The sequence below is a fragment of the Triturus cristatus genome, chromosome 4_2 (genome assembly GCF_964204655.1).
Source record: "Triturus cristatus chromosome 4_2, aTriCri1.1, whole genome shotgun sequence".
Taxonomy (NCBI): Eukaryota; Metazoa; Chordata; class Amphibia; order Caudata; family Salamandridae; genus Triturus; species Triturus cristatus.
This window is the reverse complement of record NC_140586.1, coordinates 882,445,851-882,464,529: the sequence shown is the minus strand read 5'-3', so window position 1 is coordinate 882,464,529 and position 18,679 is coordinate 882,445,851. Positions and strand designations below refer to the sequence as shown.

General features: G+C 43.2%; 1 protein-coding gene across 1 annotated transcript in view; it reads left to right on the top strand.

The window, feature by feature from the left end:
* Positions 1–6,955: 6,955 nt before the first annotated feature.
* The window catches only part of LOC146835329 (uncharacterized), a 53,267-nt gene continuing 41,543 nt past the window's right edge, over positions 6,956–18,679 (top strand). The window contains exon 1 of the mRNA XM_085602901.1: positions 6,956–7,160. The gene's annotated coding sequence lies outside the window, so the exon portion shown is untranslated. The remainder of the gene's footprint in view (positions 7,161–18,679) is intronic.

Sequence of the window (18,679 nt, the reverse complement as noted above, 5' to 3'; positions counted from 1 at the left end):
TGGTTGCCAGCATGTAGAGCCTAAGGATCAGGGATACTGCCCTAGATCGCCTTCAATCCTTTCTCACCCAAAGACAACAAAAGGTGGTGTTGGGCAACATCTCATCAAGGCCTTTCTCCTTGCTATGCAGAGTCCCTCAGGGCTTGGCCCTGAGCCCTACGCTCTTCAATCTGTATGTGACACCGCTGGCAACACTCATCAATAACTCTGGTATCTGTCTTGCATCATACGCTGATGACACCCAAATCGTGGTGTCTTTAACAAAACTTGAAACAAACTCAAGCTCGGCATTTAAGACCTGCATGAGTAAAGTTGGCACCTGGATGGACAATAATTGTCTGAAATTGAACGCCACAAAGACCAAGGTCGTCATATTTGGCAATAACCTCTCTTTCTGGACACCGGCCTGGTGGCTGCCGGAGGTGGGTCCACTCCCAGAACCCACAAACAAAGTAAAAAATCTTGGCTTCGTGATAGATAATCCACTGAAGCTGAAAGAACAGGTGTATAGTATTACAGCCGCCTCCTTTAGCTCTCTGGGGCTGGTAAAAAAGTTCAAAAAAGATTTCTACCTCCAGAACTCCTAAAAATGGTGGTCATTGCCCTTAAACTTTCAAGGATTGACTTTTGTAATAGTCTTTACCTTAACCTTGCAATAGGTCCACTGAAAAGGCTCCAGACTCTGCAAAATGCAGCTGCCCGCTTTAGAATTCCAAAATATGACTCTGCTAGAGGAGCCATCAGGAAACTCCACTGGTTACCCATCAGACAATGCAGCAGGTTCAAAGCCTTATGCCTGGCCTATAAAGCACTGCATGGCCAGGGACCTCTACAGCGTAGTTGGTACACTCCAGGAAGAAATCTTCGATCTGGCTCTGCCATGAATTTGACGGTCCCCCATTAAAGAGGACCACCTAGGTTGGCAAGAGCTTTTTCTAGAACAGCTTACCAATGTCACTAAAAGCTGCTTCCTCTCTACTCGCTTTCAGAAAGGCTTTAAAGACGTGGCTTTTCTTGCAAGGCTAGCAGACAGCAAAAAGCCTTTTCCAATCGATCTGCACCCTTACCCACCTCTGATACCGCCAAGACACCCTTTGGACATGAGTTTACGCTTCACAAATCTTATATACATTCTTTTCCCTACTTCCTAAATTGTGTTATGACCATGAGCTCGTGCTTTTGCTTATATCATGCTCCTATAGAACCCTTATACCATTACTGGTTCCAAAGTATGTTGCTTACTTACTTATTTTCCATGTAACTGGCCACTCCAGCTTCTCGATGTCGCCTCTGTTTGGTCTTATATTGTCTCAAAAAGAATCTTGGAATTTAAAAACAATAACTGACATTATCATCTATCCATAACTTTAACCTTTGGTTTCCGGCACAGTGATCATTCGAGCACTCATAGTCTACATTAGTTCGATGTACAATACTCCAGTCATGGTTGATGTTCAAATCCTGCTTATTTACACCTCCACTCTAGCCAACATGTTTTTTTTTCTTTTCTTCATTGGGGCTAGAAAACCATGCAACATGTACAAAAGTTACTAACAAAATCTACCCAAAAAATCTACCAAAAAATAGCAGGGTAACCATAACCAAAAACAGTCACCGGTACTTCCTTGCCACAAGACCATCTCCAGGAGTATTTATCAGTTAATTCATGGTAATTAAGTTACAAAGCACCTACTAAGTGTACCCATATGTTCACTAGTCAGGTAACAGAAACATAAGTAGAAATTAAAGACCAGAAATATGTCTCAACAAACAGGTTCTTGCTCATCAAGAACTCTTTTGCATCAAGAACAAAAAAGACACCCCCAAAAGTGCACCACACTTAGAGCCCATGGGCATGCAGAACACCTCAAGACATCCAGCATACCTGTGGAAAACGACTTCCTTATAAAACATACACGTGGCTCAATCCTAATCCATTCTATCCAAAATCCATCCTAAAAATCTGTTTACCATTCAGAAATCTTCAATCTTGCAAAACAAATATTTTATGCTATGAAATACACAATCACAGTTAAACTCCACTCCTGAATGAATGTAAGCACTCTTGCAATCTCTCTCTCTCTCTCTCTCTCTCTCTCTCTCTCTCTCTCTCTCTCTCTCTCTCTCTCTCTCTCTCTCTCTCTCTCTCTCTCTCTCTCTCTCTCTCTCTCTCTCTCTCTCTATATATATATATATATATATATATGCACACAATACATAAATACCATCTAGGCGACTCGCCCCAGGCAAATGTTATGTAACCCCGTGTTTAAATATTAGCTTGTGTATGTGTTAGGCTACCCCTCAAAAGTGGTCTAAAACAGAACAAACCAACCCAATTATAAAAATACATTAACACAACTGAGATTCCTTAAAATGAATAAGTCTGTAAATTAAAACAAACTGCATATCCATTGTACTGATGAACCACCCTCCTAGTAATACCGCATTTGTGAGGCGTCCTTGCCTCCCATCTGGCTATTTGAGGTCAGGCGCTTTATTTTTTGGTTGTAGTTTTATGTAGCGCGTACCGGACCCTAAGGTCGCCAGTTATGTTACACAAGGACACATTTGTTATTTGGAAGGCACGGTGAGATTAAGTGTTGTGCCCAGAATCACCGGACAATCACTTGTATTATGGGGCTCGGTCACCGCAGCTCTGCAGTGCAGTGCTGCTTGCAAACACGGCTGGTTTCTCATGTTCGTGCTGTGCTAAAAACATGACTGTATTACGGATCAGACCAAGATATTGCTTTTAATTGTTGCTGTTTTCACAGCTGTTCGGAACCGTATTCATGCTTGCCCTCTTCAGTAGTGGGTGCACTGTACAGCTCAGCACAGCCCACCAGAGCTTTCGTAAAGCCAGTTTGACTTCTGTTGTGGCTGGAGACCGTCCTGTGGAGTAGGTTTCTCCCAGGACCCTGTCACTGGCAGCACTCCTTATATCACAAACACCTACTTTGACACTGGTATGGACGGCTTTTGACAGGCTGCCCGGGGTGCACGTAGGGGACCCTCCTAACAGGGCGGCCTCCTTAGTGCCACAGGAAGGCACACTAAGCAGCATACCAGTGTCCCCCGGCCTATGGTCCAGGGGGTCAGCCGGCTGCATCACTTCCGGCCGTGGTGGGGGAAGGCAAGGGTACAAATACCTTCCCCCGCCCACGATGCAGCCTCTGGTCTGCTGCCCGTCTCGCCAACACCAAACTAATTGTTTTGGGTTATCCTGGGTGCATATACACTCGATGGTGTAGGGACACCAGTGTGGCAACACAGCACCGGTTGGCAGTTGCCATTATACTCAAAGGGGGCGCCGGTCGAACCTACTATGTCTTGCCTTTTCAGGGCAGCACTGAAGGGCTAAGCGAGTGACCCGGATACCGGGTCCCCCTTCGAGTTTTAGACTCTGCAGGACATGCTTGCAGGTAGGGCAGTGGGAATCCCAAGGCGTTAAAGGGTACAGCTGACCATAAGCCACGTTTGGGAGTGGTGGTGTTATGGTGCAGGCACTGGAACAGCTTCTGTAGAAGCAGCGGCAAGGGTGGGGGGGTGTATCTCCCCACTCATCACTGTGGTTGGACACTTGGGAGCAATGAGTTGACTTTCCAGGAGATAGGAGGGTCCTGCTGCTAGAATTAAATTCTTCCTGGTGTAAGTTATGCAACCATCGGTGTGCATGTGCGTTTGATGGTCAAAGATACCCCAATGTAGTATGGGAGGGGCCTGGACTGGGGTTGCCGTGTAAACCTCACACAGGGGAAATCAAGAGTGCCAGGGCCCTGAACAGAGGGGTCTTGGTTTTATCAGGCATGCCGACCACGTGTTAAAGTCCACAGTGAGTTTAAAAAAGGATGGGGGCACCTGTCCAGAAGGGGCAGGTTGGCCTCAGGTGCAGTATGGGCTTTGACTGGTTTTGGCTGGACCTGGGAGAGGCCCGGGAATCAGCAGGATGTAGGTAAAGACGCCTACCTTGGTGGGGGGCCCTGGTTGTGACGGTGGCCACCCCCAAAGCTGTGGAGGAGTTCCAGGGCGATCCAGAGTCTGCAAGGTACAGAAGGGTACTACATGCAGCGGCACAATAAGGGTGCAAGCCAAGTATACCCAGGGATGTCTTAGCGTTGTCCCCTGGAAGATCGACGGCGCCCCGTTAGTCCTACGGGCGGTCGTGGACCTGAGCAACCGGGGGCTGCCTGGAATGCTCAGGCCCCTTTTGGGGGACGTGAGTAAGTGTGATGGGAGGGGTGGCCCCTCCCAAAATTGGTAACCACCGACTGGCGAAAGGCCACGGTGTAATTTGGCTCATCAGGCGGGCAGGCGGCATAAGGGCTGGCCTGCCCTTGGATCGCCCGTAAGATAACCCACCATGTTGGCATATTTGTTATGAAAATAAACCTGCAGCAATTTTCTCCACTAACAAAGTGTTTTGTGGTCTATTTATGTATTTTGCTGTACGAAAACTGAGAAGGTGTCTTGTGGTTTATTTATGTATGTTGTGGTATGAGAACTGAGAAGTGTTGCCGATATTGGCACTATGAGAAAGGGTCCCCAGGAGGCTGCGCAAGCCACGCACACTGAGGGGAAGGTCAAGCTCTGCTCCCCTACCTAGCCCCAACCTGCGAGGCACTGGGACTGTAGAAATGAACAGTGGGCAAAAAAATACAACAACATGCAAATACTCTAGGCTGTTGGGGAATCCAGGAGCTGTCTTTGGGGACTGCTCTTCGGGCTGCAACCAGGAAAAGCTGGACTGCCGGATGGATGGACAAACGGCAGTCTGAACATGGAGCTGGTCACAGTTCTCCAGATACCAGAATATCCTGCGGGTAGAGGGATGCGAGCTGGACGCACTTTCATAACATGCACCTGCTGCTGGCTTTCGTGGTCGTCAGCAATTCAAATGGAATTTATCAAGGTTTTTTTTAAACTTACAGTAGATTTGAGCTCTTTAGCAGTGCCCGATGACACAAAGGCACAGACATGGGAGGAAATGAAAGGAACTTTGTGGATATTTCTGTCACCCTCCCTGCAGCTGGAAGAAAATGATGTTGCACATGTACGGATGTGGGAGGAAATAAAATGAACTATGTTGATTTTTCTGACACTCAGTGTAACTTAAACAAAAAGATGGAGCCTTTTGTTCATAAACCGTAAGAGTGAAGCCGAAAAGATGAAGTTACGCGAAATCTCGCTGCGAAATGGTTCTCTCTTCCAACTACAAACTGTTTACCGGCAATCTAGAGTTACTTTAATTTGGAGGTCGTTGCCTTTTAACTACATGCCCGCTTTCATTTTCACAATCACGGGTTTCATTATTTTAATTTGGAAACTGCCACCTTTTAACTACATGCCCGCTTTCATTTTCACAATTGTGGGTCTCACTATTTAAAATTGGAGGCCGCGCGCCTTTTAACTACACACCCGTGTACTACAGCTCTTCCCTCCCCTCCTCTCCCCTCAGCGAAGGCTCTTGCAATGTCACCATCTCACCACCACTGGGTTTAAAGCGTAGAGAAAGCCGTTTGACTCAATGCTGTCTGTAGTTATACAGTAAGAACTTCATTTTTGTTTATTTACATTATTTAGGTTCATGCACAAATCATCACCATAGCCAACCTAGTACATGAAATATGGGGGTCGTCCGAAAACCAGTCTGAATGTAGCACATGCAAATGCCAAAGCCAAAGAAGGAACCGCAATCAAACTCGATAAATGTTTACCCTGCAAGATAGCCCCGCCAAGTACATGCTGGAAGAAGCATGGCCAAGTGGTGCACACATTTTCCAAATAGGCTAAAAAGCCACAAGTTTTAAAGGTATTCACAAGGGTATTTCTGATATTTGTGTTTGCTGCACTGTTATGGAACTGGATTTCAACACGGCAGCTATTAATATTGTGAGCTCAAAACATAAATCTGAATGAGGAGCAGCACCATGTTGCTACACACCAGTAGCGCTCTATTAGAAACATTCTTTCGCGGTCCGGCGAAAAAAGTACGTCTGCCCAGTGACACTGCTCAGGCACCGATAGATATTTACGATCAGGGCAGGCTTTTTTAATGGACAAGCTAGGGATGGGCCCAGGGCGCCAACCTTTAGAGGGGCCCAGTAATCTGTCTGCATGAAGGGTGTGCATGCAGCAGTCTTCTGATGGGCTCCAGTTATTCTTCATTAACTGCTTTTCTCATTTTAATATGCTACAGGCACCATGTTTAGCACCTATTAACTCCTGCCATAACCTGTGCAGTCGGCCACCCAGTCAACCCTTACCACCCTACCAACAGGAAGTACTCGAGCCGCTTGTTTGGAGTATTAAGAGTAACGAGCTGTAGAGCACAGCACAGAGGGCACACCACTTTTATACCTCGATGAACTTTTGTGCAATTTTTATTTAGCGCAAACTAGCTTAGGTACATTACGTGATTTTCCCAGAATCACAAGGCTTTGAGTTGAAGCCGGGCCTTGTTTTTAAACGTCCTGTTAACTAACAGTCACCCTCCCTTCCGCCCAGCCTGTTTTCACTGCCTGTGATTGCTTGTAACAACCTATGTAGAGGTCTGTGATGATCGCATTGATTTACCACAAACTTTGATGTCTTTAACGGCTAATGTAATGGATAATGTGCTGCATGGCTAAACAAGTATAAGGTTCCAAAAGCGAGATCTATTGGCTATGCCAATGCTTTTTGCAATGTGAGTTTCAAGACCATCCAAGTCTGCGACTAGTGTTCTGTTGCCATCTCAGCTGGTTTTAGATGGCAACCCTATCTGTCGCATCTTAAAACCCAGGCCTTTCCTGCACACAAAATGCTTGTTTGAGTGAAATGTATTCACTCCTGGAGACTTGAGGGAGCTGTTTTGTTAGTGGCCAGCAGAGGGCGCTCCTCACCTACTAATGAAATCCGCTGAGCACATGGTATCAATTGAAGAAGGGCTTCCTCTTCCTGGTCAGCAGCGGCAGAGACAGCACCAGTGGTTTCTGATGTTTACATATTTACGTCTTCTCTTTCCGTGTCCAGCCTACTACTAAGGAAGAACTCACTGCCTGTCTATGCGGTTATCTTCAATTTCAGACCATCACAGGCGCCTCTGAGGCCCAGATCTTCACCTGCCCCACTCCAGCCGCAGAAGGAGGAGAGGAGAGAGCCTGGGAATATCTGCACAGGTAGGAGATTGTCAGCAATGGAATCTTTGCACACTGCACTGCATCATACTGCAATATGAGGAGTCTCTGCACTGTTTTTTACTGCAGTATGAGGAATCTGTGCACACTGCACTGCTGTTTACTACACTGTAGAAATCTGTGCTTGCTGTCCTGCATCATATTATAATATGATGGTTCTGTGTACACTGCACTGTTTTATACAGCACTATGAGGAATCTGTGCATGCTGCACTGATTTTTACTACGCGGTAAGAAATCTTTGCATGCTACACTGCATCATATTATAATATGAGGGACCTGTGCACACTGCACTGAATCTTACTATAACGAGAAATCTTTACACTCTGCACTGCTTTATACGACACTATGAAAACTCTGTACACACTGCATCTTATTACACTGGGAAATCCATTCACACTATCCTTTGGTTCTGTGTGATGGCAATATATGGTCTGCACTGCTTTTTGCTGCACTGACAAATCTGTGCACACTGCACTGCTGTTTACTGCGTTCTATGTACACACTGCATTACGTTTACTAGACTATGATAAAGCATTGCATGCTGCTGTTTGTTGCACTATGAGAAGTATGTGCATAGTGCTCTACTGTTTACTACAGATTGAGAAATAAGGGCACTCTGCACTGCATTTTACTACACTAGGAGAAATCAATGTACACTTCAGTGCTGTTTACTGCACTCTGAGGAATCTATACACACTACTGCTGCTGTTTAGTATGAGAAATATGTGCCACAATTAAATGTGCATTCTGAATTACTGTTTAATACACTTTGAGAAATCTTTTAACACGACTGTGCTTTTTTCTGCACAATATGAAATATATGCATACCTCATTGCCTTTCTGCTACAGTTAGAACACTATTAGCGCCCTGCACTGCTTTTTACTGTACTACGAGAAATCGGCACACACTGTACTTTTCACTATAACATGAGAAATATGTGCACTGCATTGCTTCTTACTGCACTGAGAGGTATTTACAGCTTAACCAGGAAATCTGTACATACTGCATTGCTTTTTACCACAATAAGAAATCTGTGCACTCTGTACCGCTGTTTAATACACTACAAGGGACATATACGAAGTAAACGTGTTGACTGCACTGCTTTGTACCATATTATGATGAATCTGTGCACATTGCACTGCTTTACACTGCATTGTGAGACATCTGTGCATGCTGACTGCTTTTACCTGTACCATGAGGGTATTTACAGTGCACTGATTTTTATAACCCATTAAGGGAGGACTTTCAAAAGAAGAAATGTGTGCATGCTGCATTCATTTGTACTACGCTATGAGAGATGTTTACAGAAAAGGTAATCTGCACACAGTGCACTGCTTTATACTCACTTTATATGTGTATCTTGCAAAGGAGGAAGTATGTGCTGGAGGTCAGTCCACCTGAATCTTAAAGCGGCGTGTCATTAGGTGCCCTCATCACTCCAGTTTGGGCTGGCTTCAGCTGCTTCTGTGTTTCAAAATGTCATGACGAAAATGTTCAAGAATATCTCAAATGTAGCAATATTTCAGGATCACATGTTGATATTTGCTGATACGAAAGACATGCATGACAAATATGTTGAAAGAGTGCTGCCCACCTTGGAATCCAGTGGGGTTACTATCAGAGAAGACAAATGTATCTAAGGAGTAAATTAAGTTAAGTATCTAGGCCATGTGTTGACATCTGATGGGGTTAAACCCAAACTGAGCTTTCTTGATGCCATTGTAAATGCACCATATCTGACTGAAAAGGAACAACTCTGGTCTTTTTAAAAAATCTTTGTGAATTCTATGCAAAGTTTATTTAAAAAAAATTGGCGACCAGACTGAATGCTTTAAGGCAACAGTTAAAAACAAATGTAGAAATGTAATGGTCTGCAATGTGTCAACAAAGTATTGATCACATCAAACTAAGCATTATCTCTGCTCCCGCACTACAGTCGTGTGGGTAAGGATGCAAAAATGTTGTGACTGTGGATGTTTGTGCATATGGCATGGGGCCCCGTTTTGCCACAAATGAAGGATGACAAGAAAGTCACTATAGGGTTTGCTGCCAGGAGGATGAAAGAATTTGAAACAAGATATTCTGTAATAGAAAAAGAAATGTTGACATGTTTGGGGTGTTGACAAGTTTAAATATGGCTGGGAAGAAAATTTTGTTTAAGAACAGATCACAGACCACTTTGTCTGGAACAAAATTAAGAACGCCGTGGCCAGATTATCTATCAAATTATTGGAGTTATGTTTAAGTGTGATACATGTTGCAGGAAGGAAGGACGTTAGAACAGACTTTCTGTCTCAGTTACCAGTTGATAGAGATTTGTGTGAAGTGGATGTACAGGAAGAAATTGAGGAATGTATCATTGCCAAAGTTGAAAATGTGGTCATTTGCTCCGATATGATGGGATTGTGTGATTGGGTGAGGGAAGGTGCTGAATTGATCAAGGTCATGAACTTTGTGAAATTTGGGTGGCCAAGGTAAAAAACTTTGGATACATCTTTGCAATCTGGAAGGAGGATTGTTGGTAAGAGACAAATTGATTCCACAAGGAGGTTTCCCCCAAAGGATTTTGGAGACAGCTCATGTAGGCCAACTGTATATAAGTGCCACTAAGCATAGGATAAGAAATGATTTCTGGTGGCCTGGAGTTGATGTAGAGGTAGAAGGATTACAGGGAAATTTTGTACAATGCTATTTGTTTATTTATTTAGAGTTTTATATAGCGCTACCTAGACCCGAAGGTAACAGAGCGCTTTACAAGTACTGCACATAGGATAATTCGAGATATATTTGAGGTTACGTGTAGGTCAAATGCAGTCAACGGGAGGTATATACAAAACATTGTTAAAAAAGTGAGAACCCACAAGTACATAACAATACAGCAAAAAGGTAATGATAAACAATACAGCAAAAAGGTAATGATTTCAATACCAAAGTAGGGACTGACAGGGTCAGGAGACTGCAAAGAGAGAGTCTATAGAGTTGGGCAAGGTCTTTGAGAAATGTAGATTACTTGTATGCGAGTTCAAACAATTGTTAAGTAGCAAAGATTTAAGGTCTCATTTAAAGCAAGAAAAGGAGGTTTGCATCAGAGATCTTTGGGGACTGAGTTCCATATCCTGGGGTCACGCACCTGGATGGATTTCTTATTCAGTTTAAGGGGTATGAGAAGACGTGACTTGGAACTTCTCAGTTCCTGTCGTCTACTTGCTCTGGAAAGTTTGGTTTCTTTGGTTGAAGAGCTTTGTGGGTGATGCAGGCGGCCTTGAACATGCATCTTCCTTCAATGGGAAGCTAGTTGAGACTCTTACGGGCAGTTGAGAAATGATCAAACCGCTTTATTCCTCTGAGGAGTCTGGCCGCCTTATTGAGAGTGACTTTCAGGGGTGCAAGGTAGAGTTGTATGTCATCAGCATATAGGTGATATAAGACCTCTGCTTGTTTCAGAAGAATTGTGAGGGGTTCCATGAAGAGTATAAATAGAGCAGGAGAAAGGTTTGAACCTTGAGTAACCCCTTGTGGTGCTAGAACAGGCTTCGAGTGACAAGTGTTAATTTTTATTTGTTGAGAACAATGTTGCAGGTAGGATGTATACCATTTCAACACTGTGCCGTTGATACCAGTGCGATTCTTGAGGGTCTTGAGTAAAGCTGGATGGTTTACTGTATCAAAAGCCGCTGGTAGGTCGAGAAGGATAAGGAGGCATGATTTCCCTTCAGCTAAGGATTTGTGAATGTCATCAGAAATATTGAGCATAGCAGTTTCAGTGCTGCAGCCTCTCCTGAAGCACGATTGGAATGTGTTGTGAAGGTTGAATTCATCTATATGCTGGGTGAGTTGTATCAGGACCCATTTATGTTAGTTTTAGCTAGGAAGGGAAGGTTGGTGATCGGACTACGATTATTGAAGTCATTAGGGTCAGAACCTGTGTTTTTAAGGATGATTTTGGTCAAAAAAGGAGAGATGATATTGTTGAGGTTCTGTACTAAGGTGGAGGGGAGAGGGTCAGTAGAGTGGGACATGGGCTTCCGGTTTGCGATTATTTAGATCGTCTGTCATCAGTTTGAAATCTTTTAGCATTGCTTTTTAGTTGGAGGAGATCGATGTAGGATGGGTGATAGTCTTGAGTCTGGGATAAGCGATTGTTTGATTTTTGCAACTTTGTCAGTGATGAAGATGGCTATTTCTACGCAGCTTTTGTTATTGGCTATTGTTTCATGTTGGGGGGTAAGAGTGATTTGTTGTTTAATTATATTGAAGTGCTCCCTTGGTCTGTTCTGTCTTGTTGGTTGCAAAAGAAAGTGGCTTTTTCCTTAAAGATGTGTTTTTTGTAGGAGAGACGTTCAGACCTGAGGAGTGTGAGGTGAGCCGGTGAGGGGTACTGTCTCCATAACCTTTTGGCCAGTCTTGGGTGTCTTCTCTCATTGTTAAGGTCTGAGTTGAACCAGGATCTGGATTGGACTTTTCTAGAACTCTTTAGTTTGAAAGGGGCCACTTGTTCAAGAACATCAGTCGTCACTGAGCTATAGAGGGCGGTGAGGTCATCATCTGAGTGATGGTGAGGTTGAGAATGTAGATGAAGCCAATAAACAAAGGGGGACCCCTAAAAAACTTATGTGGGTAGAGAATCAGGGGAAAATCAATTAACAACACAAGGACTACACTCTACCCTTATTATTGGAATAAGTACAATGTATCAAAAATTTAGGCACGGACAAAATGATACTCTGGCTGGATCAGGCCCATAAGATATATACACAAATATAGACACCTAGAGATTGTTAGAGAAACAAGAAATAGAGAGAAGAGAGAATATTACATAAATTTTTCTTTTTTTATTATTGTTATTATTCCTTTTATAAAATATTATTAAATTCTTTCCAAAATGATCACAGTATACAAATCACGTTTTATATTCAGGAACACAAGATGTATCGAAAATTAATAGTTCAAATAAGTACAGATGATTTTATAAAAGAAAATACAGTTGTGATGCAAGACAAAATAAAGAAAAAGAAAATGAAAAAGAAATTGACAGGTTCCCAATCTAGAAAGAGAGTTCAGTCAATCATACACTCATTCATATCCAAAAAACACATTCATACAACATCACACAAACACATAATTCATTCAAGTGTGAACCAAAAACACTCATAGGCCCCACCCAGAAATAGAGACTTAAGGGAGATTCTAGTAATTGATCAAAACAAGTATATGAATATTTTCTGAGATGCACAGATTCGATCAAGTAGAGGGAATAGTGGGGCCCTATTGAACAACGCCGACGCGCGTTTCGGTGAGGCAACTCCTAATGGGGAGTACCACCTTCTTCAGGGTGTAACAGAGAGAGCCAGGAAAGACGGGACCTGTCAAAAGTGAGAAAAATAATAAATTAAGTATCTATATGTATAGAGATATTTATGCAACAAAAGAAAAAGGGGAAATTTATATACATTGTCCAGACCAAGTATCACAAACAAATTTAATAAAGATAAAGTTCTTTTCAATTCGAATATTGATAGGCAAGCACCAGAAGTCAATGCGACAACTGCACAAAAAAGCGCATCAAAAGATCGCAAAAGAGAAATAAAGAGCTTACCGGTGTTGATAAAGAAGGACAGTTCAGCGCAAATACTTCCTAAATGGGATTCCACAGAGGCAGAGGAATCACTCTAATCAGGAATGAAATGAAAAATAAAGAGAGTGTAGATGAGACATGATCCTGGATTCTAGATCCGTTAGTGGGATTTGCTTGAAGTTCCTTGTTCAGTGCATGAGTTTATTGGCTGATGCTCGGCATGGACATGGGTTTGCCTTGAGATAGAACAGTATTAGGTGGTCGTTTGACCAGTCGATGGGTATGATATATTGAAGGCAGACAAGATCGTAGCCGGTAATTATTGCATCTAGCATAGACCCTTTATTGTGGGTCTGTTCGTTGCAGAGTTTTTTCAGGTTGTTTCATTCAAGAAGGTTTATAAGATTACTGACAGTGGTGTCTTCTGTATCATCCCAGTGCCGATTGAACTCACCTAGCAGCAAAACTTTGATGTCAGTAAGGGAAGACTTTGTAATTAGGCCAATTAGTTCTTCAATGAAGAATAAGCGATCACCATGGGGGTGATACATAGTGTGAAGTACGATAGGGGTGGTGCCTTTTATCATGAGTACAACTCCAAGATATTAGAAGGTTGAGTAGTCCATGGAGTCTGGTGAGTTGAGTCTAATCTCATCTTTGTGGATGATAGCTATTTATTTAGGTATGTCTCGTCTAATGATAGAATAGCCAGCGAAACTAAGCAAGTCCAGCATGGGGTTGAGTATTCATTAAGCCAGGTTTCCGCTAAGAAAGCGTGCCATCGGCGGGAATAGTTTCAGATATTTCTGTAGACTATTTAACTGCGGATCTACAGTTAAGAAGCATGCAGGTAAGCGAGTTTGGGTTGTTAAGTGTAGTGTGTAGTGTCTGAATCGTGTTGTATTGAGCAGGTGGTCTGGGCGGTATATTAACTCGAGGGATTCTATTTGTGCTCGTGTTTACTGGGATCGAGGACGGAGATTTGTGGTCCCCTTGTTGAGTGTTTGTGTTGTATGATTTGCAGAGAGATTCCACTTCAAGTGGGGATAGGGGATTTAGAGTTCGGTAGGGTCTGTGAGACAGGTGGATCAGGGGCAAGGAGGTCATGCAGAAGTGGCGGCTGACATAAGACGATATTTGAAGGGCAGTTCATTTCTCTATCTTCGGAGTGGGGTTGCATATTAATTAGGCCTGGTTCGCTGGATCGCTCTTTACCTGAGAGAGTTCTTTAGCTAGAAAATATTCTTTTTCCCCCATTTGGTTGAGAAATTGGGTAAGTTTGTCGGGCAGGGATCCTGTTCTGTATGGGGGAGGATCGGCTGTAGGTATCATGTCTAGAGAGGGCGGTGGAGTTTAGTTGAGAGGAGGGCAGTGTCATTGAAGCTGGAACTGGGGAGAGAAGGTTTGGGTTTGGAGGGTTCCATATTGGGATTAGGGGTTCTGAGTAAGGTGGGTTCAGTGGTGAGAGAGCTAGGCTTGGGATTGGTGCTATTGTGACCAGTTAGTTAATAGAAGAGCTCTGTGTTGTTGTGGCAGTGCCCTAGTGTTGGCATAGTGGTGGGCATACCGGTGCTCTCTTGCATAGGGAGTGTGACTGGAGCTGCAGTAGAGGTGCATGGTGCATCATTGGAGTTCTGTAGGTCAAAACAATTTTGATATAGTGAGGCGAGAAGAGATGGGAAGTGTTGGTCAAAATAGATTGATGATGGTCGGTTGCTTGAAATAAACTGTTAACCATCCTGAAGATGGATATGTGGATCTCCCCTCTGAAACTCTGGGAAGGAGCAGTGGTGAGTTTAGTTCCATAGGGAATTTTTCTCCTTTTCGCAGTGGGGTATGAGTAGAAAATGCAGTCTGTCTTCTTATGACCGTTGTTTGTGCTATAGTAGGTATCACCAATTAGTTGTTCTGGATTTTGTTTAAGGAGGTTGTGTTTTCTAGCCTTACTTGAGAGATTTATTGTATATTTTATGCTCCAGGAGATGGGTCCGTATCTCTGAAGTGTGGTGACGTGGGGTCTAGGGTGTGGGTTAGTCATCACTGCTGTAACCAAACCTCTGGGGAGATGCTGTGGAAAAGTCTGAGTGGGCAGCAAAGGACCAGTCAGACTAGACTGTAGATTCTGACCAGGAATTTGTATGCGTGTCCATTAACCTGGCAGATTAAATATGGTAGGGATCAGCAGTGTCTATATGAATGCTTGCCACATAGGTGTAATCCGTTTAGTGAAAGGGGTGAATAGCATGGTGTAATGAGTTAGATATTTATCAAGTCCAGTATTATGGACCTGCCAGTAAGTGACCATTTGCCTCAGATTATGGAGGCCGAAAATCTTTTTTTCCAACCGGCATGAGGTTGTGTCCTCTATGTGTACAGTTCCGGATGTGGTCCTTGGCAGACAAAACGGGTACAACTTGAAATGGGACAAGGTTGTCCCGGAAAGGTTCTTAGACAAGTTACTGAACGCTTGCCCTGGCAGTTTTGACATCTGCCTAGATGACAAATCCAGCAGTGACCTGATAATTGAACATTTTAACACAATAGCCTCCACAATTAAGGAAAACCTGTGGGTAGAGGCTAATAACAGGGCAAAGGGCAAGAGAAGTTGGTTCGATAACGCGTGTACTAGAACTTTAACTATTTTGAAAAGAGCCATTCATAGAATACCCCGTAACCCTATTGAAATTAGAGGCTGCAGGAAAAAATACAATGAAGCCCCAAAAAAACAGGAAAATGGCCATAAAAAAGGAGGCCCTGGAAGTGCTATGTGAAGCATCACAGTTGAAGGATGCATCTGCATTCTGGAGGGCCGTTAATACTCCTTTCCTTTATGAAAATACTAAAGCGCGAATTGAGATTGCTATTACTGAGGAGGATTGGGTGGCGCACTTTTCAAGTCTTTATAGTTCGCAAGATAAACCCCATATTTTTAATCCTGTTATCGGGGACCACATAGGTGTCGGGGCAGAAAAATTGGTAGTAACCCTGGAGGAAGTTAACGTGGGTCTGAATGCAATGAAGGGTGGCAAGGCCGCAGGGCCTGATGGGATCCCTGTCGACTTGTACAAAGGAAACATTGAGCTTTGGGGTCCCATGCTGGTGCAACTTTTTAACGCAGCACTGGCTAGGAGTTTAAACCCGTCTTGGTTTACCTCGGTCATTGTACCTATTTATAAGAAGGGAGACAGACAATGTTGTGCCTGTTATAGACCAATCTTCCTTCTGGACTCATCCGTTAAAATCCTTGGGAGAATTATCCTGGCAAGATTACAAAGTTGGGCAGTGGAGAATGAAATAATGAGTGACCTACAATATGGATTTCAAAAGGGTATCGGCACTATTGAACAGTGCCTAAACCTAATGATCATACAATCAAAGTATTTGAGGATAAAGGGTGAGCGCTTGTATCTCACGTTCGTCGACCTTTCGTCGGCGTTTGACTGTGTGTCTCATGTCAAACTATGGGCAATTTTAAAAGAGATAGGTGTGGAAGATACTATCGTTTGCTTTTTGAAAGATTTATATTCAGGGGCCACAGCTTCGGTTCGCTATGGCAGTGGGGGCCAATGCACCAGAAGGTTTGAGGTGGGCCGGGGTGTGCGCCAGGGGTGCTTCTTGGCCCCCTTTTTATTCCTGGTGTATATTAACGGTCTTGAGCGTCACCTCCTGCGGGAGTGCGGGGACATGCCCAGGATGGGGGGGGAGGCCTGTCCCCGCGCTCCTGTATGCGGATGACGCAGTCCTAATGGCCCGCACCCCCGTGGCACTACAAAATTTGATACAATCTTTTGAGATCTTTATGTCTAGCTTAGATCTAAAAGTCAACTGTAGTAAAACCTTTTCAATGTATTGTGGTAAAAGACCTGGTAAGCACACAAAAAGAATGTTCTTGAACAATGTTCCCCTGGAATTTACCTCCACCTTCCCTTATCTCGGTGTTTTGTTCCATGAAACTGGGGCGTGGTCTCATGCGGTAAAGGCCAGAACTCTTTTGTTCCAAAAAACCATAATGGCCTTAATGAATTTTATCAAAAAACTGGGTAAGAAACCAATCAAAGAAATCTTAACAATCTACAACGCTACTTGTACATCGGTTGCAATGTATGGCTCAGGTCTCTGGGGTTATTCCAACATTGACACAATTCAGAAAGTCGAGAATAGGTTCTTGAGGTACGTCCTGACAATCCCTCAAAGTGTTGCGACCTACATCTGCCACATTGAACTTGGTTTAACTTACATATCTGATTTAATCAGAATCCAACCCATTCTTCTGTGGCATAGGATATGGACAACCAATGAGTGTACTATGAATCGGGCCATTCTTCAGGATGTTTTAAAACTGGAAAATGTGGGCCGATTAGATTGGCTAAATTATGTTAAATAATTTTTTGGTAAAAGTGGTTGCCAACAATATTTTGAAGATCCACTTTCAATGGATGGTATATCCAGGAACTTACTGTCTAGGCTATGTTTGGAACACCTTATGGAAAATAGAAGGCAAGTGGAACTGAAGAAAAAGTCCGTATCTCTGCACTTTCCCTTGCTATCTAGTAATAATGTGCAGCCATATTTAACACTGCCGATGTCAAATTATGATCGATTTCTTTTGACCCGTTTTAGATTGAATATCATTTTTAGACTTTTGTCCTTCCCAGTAATGAATTCATGGTTGCCTAATCTGTCTTTGTGTCCGTGCGATGACTCCTCACCCCAATCCGATATCCATATTTTATTTTTTTGTAAATTTTATACACCTCGTAGGACATATATTACTCCACTCCTTAAAGAATGGAAAATCAATAAGTGTCGACCAGCTTTTTTAGAACTTCAGAGAATGGTCACTGTTTTTACTGTTACTGTAGTTTTAAGCTTTTTTAAAAATGGTTTTAAACTTAGAAAAACATTAGGTCATGATGTATCTTAATTAGACCCTCCTCCTTTTTATGTTCTATCTGTGAATTTTGTTATTGTAATTTGATGTTGTAGCTTTCATGGTTTTTGTCTTTTAAACCGAATAAAGTATTCTTGACTTGACTTGACTTGAGTTAGATATTATCTTTGGAAATTACACTGATTGCCCCTTGATTTGCCCTAATTTGGTAATACCCCTCTTCGTGTAGAGGGGCAGCCATCAGGAGAATGTTGGATGGTTGAAGGGAAGATGCCTTAGGGGCATTGTTGGTTCCCATGACAGGATGTGGCACTTTCCATGATGGAGAGGGGATCCCTGAGTCAGCAGGCATTTTCAAGATTTAGAGCTCTGCTCGCTGGTAGGAGAAAGGGTGGTGCAGCTTCGGTGGACTCCAACATCAATCACGTGTCAGCATGCAGCCAGTGGAAAATAACTGATTGTGAAAGAGGGGTAGAAGTGTCAAAAGTGTAGTTCAGTACTGAGAACTGATGCTAGGCACGTTCCTGAGTGGTAGTAGAAGAGGCTGCAATGTTAGTGTAGGCATAGTTAGATTTGTTTAGAGAATGGATTAGAGCGATACCATTCAAAGATTGCTGCTCCTTTGTGGAGTCCTATGGTTAAGGATAGAGTCCTACTTTTGTTTTAGATTTGTAAAGCGCATGATACCCAAGTGTGTCAAAGCGCTAGCTGATGAAAAGCCACTGCCAGAGAGAGGACCATAACTAGCATAACAGAAGGGAGAAAAGCCAGGTCTTCAGTTGCTTGCGGAAGGCGGTGTGGAAGGAAAGACTAGCAATATGGGTGGGAAGAGTAGTCCATAGCTTAGCAGCAGCTACCCAAAAAGATCGCCCACCCCACCTGGCTTTACAAAATCCAATCTTATTAGAAAAGACCCATGAATACCAATTTTACTCTTTACCAAGTATTCACAAAAATAGAAATCCTCCGCCAGGAAGACCGATAATCTCTGGTATCGGTTCCATTTTGGAAGCATTATCACAATTCACAGAT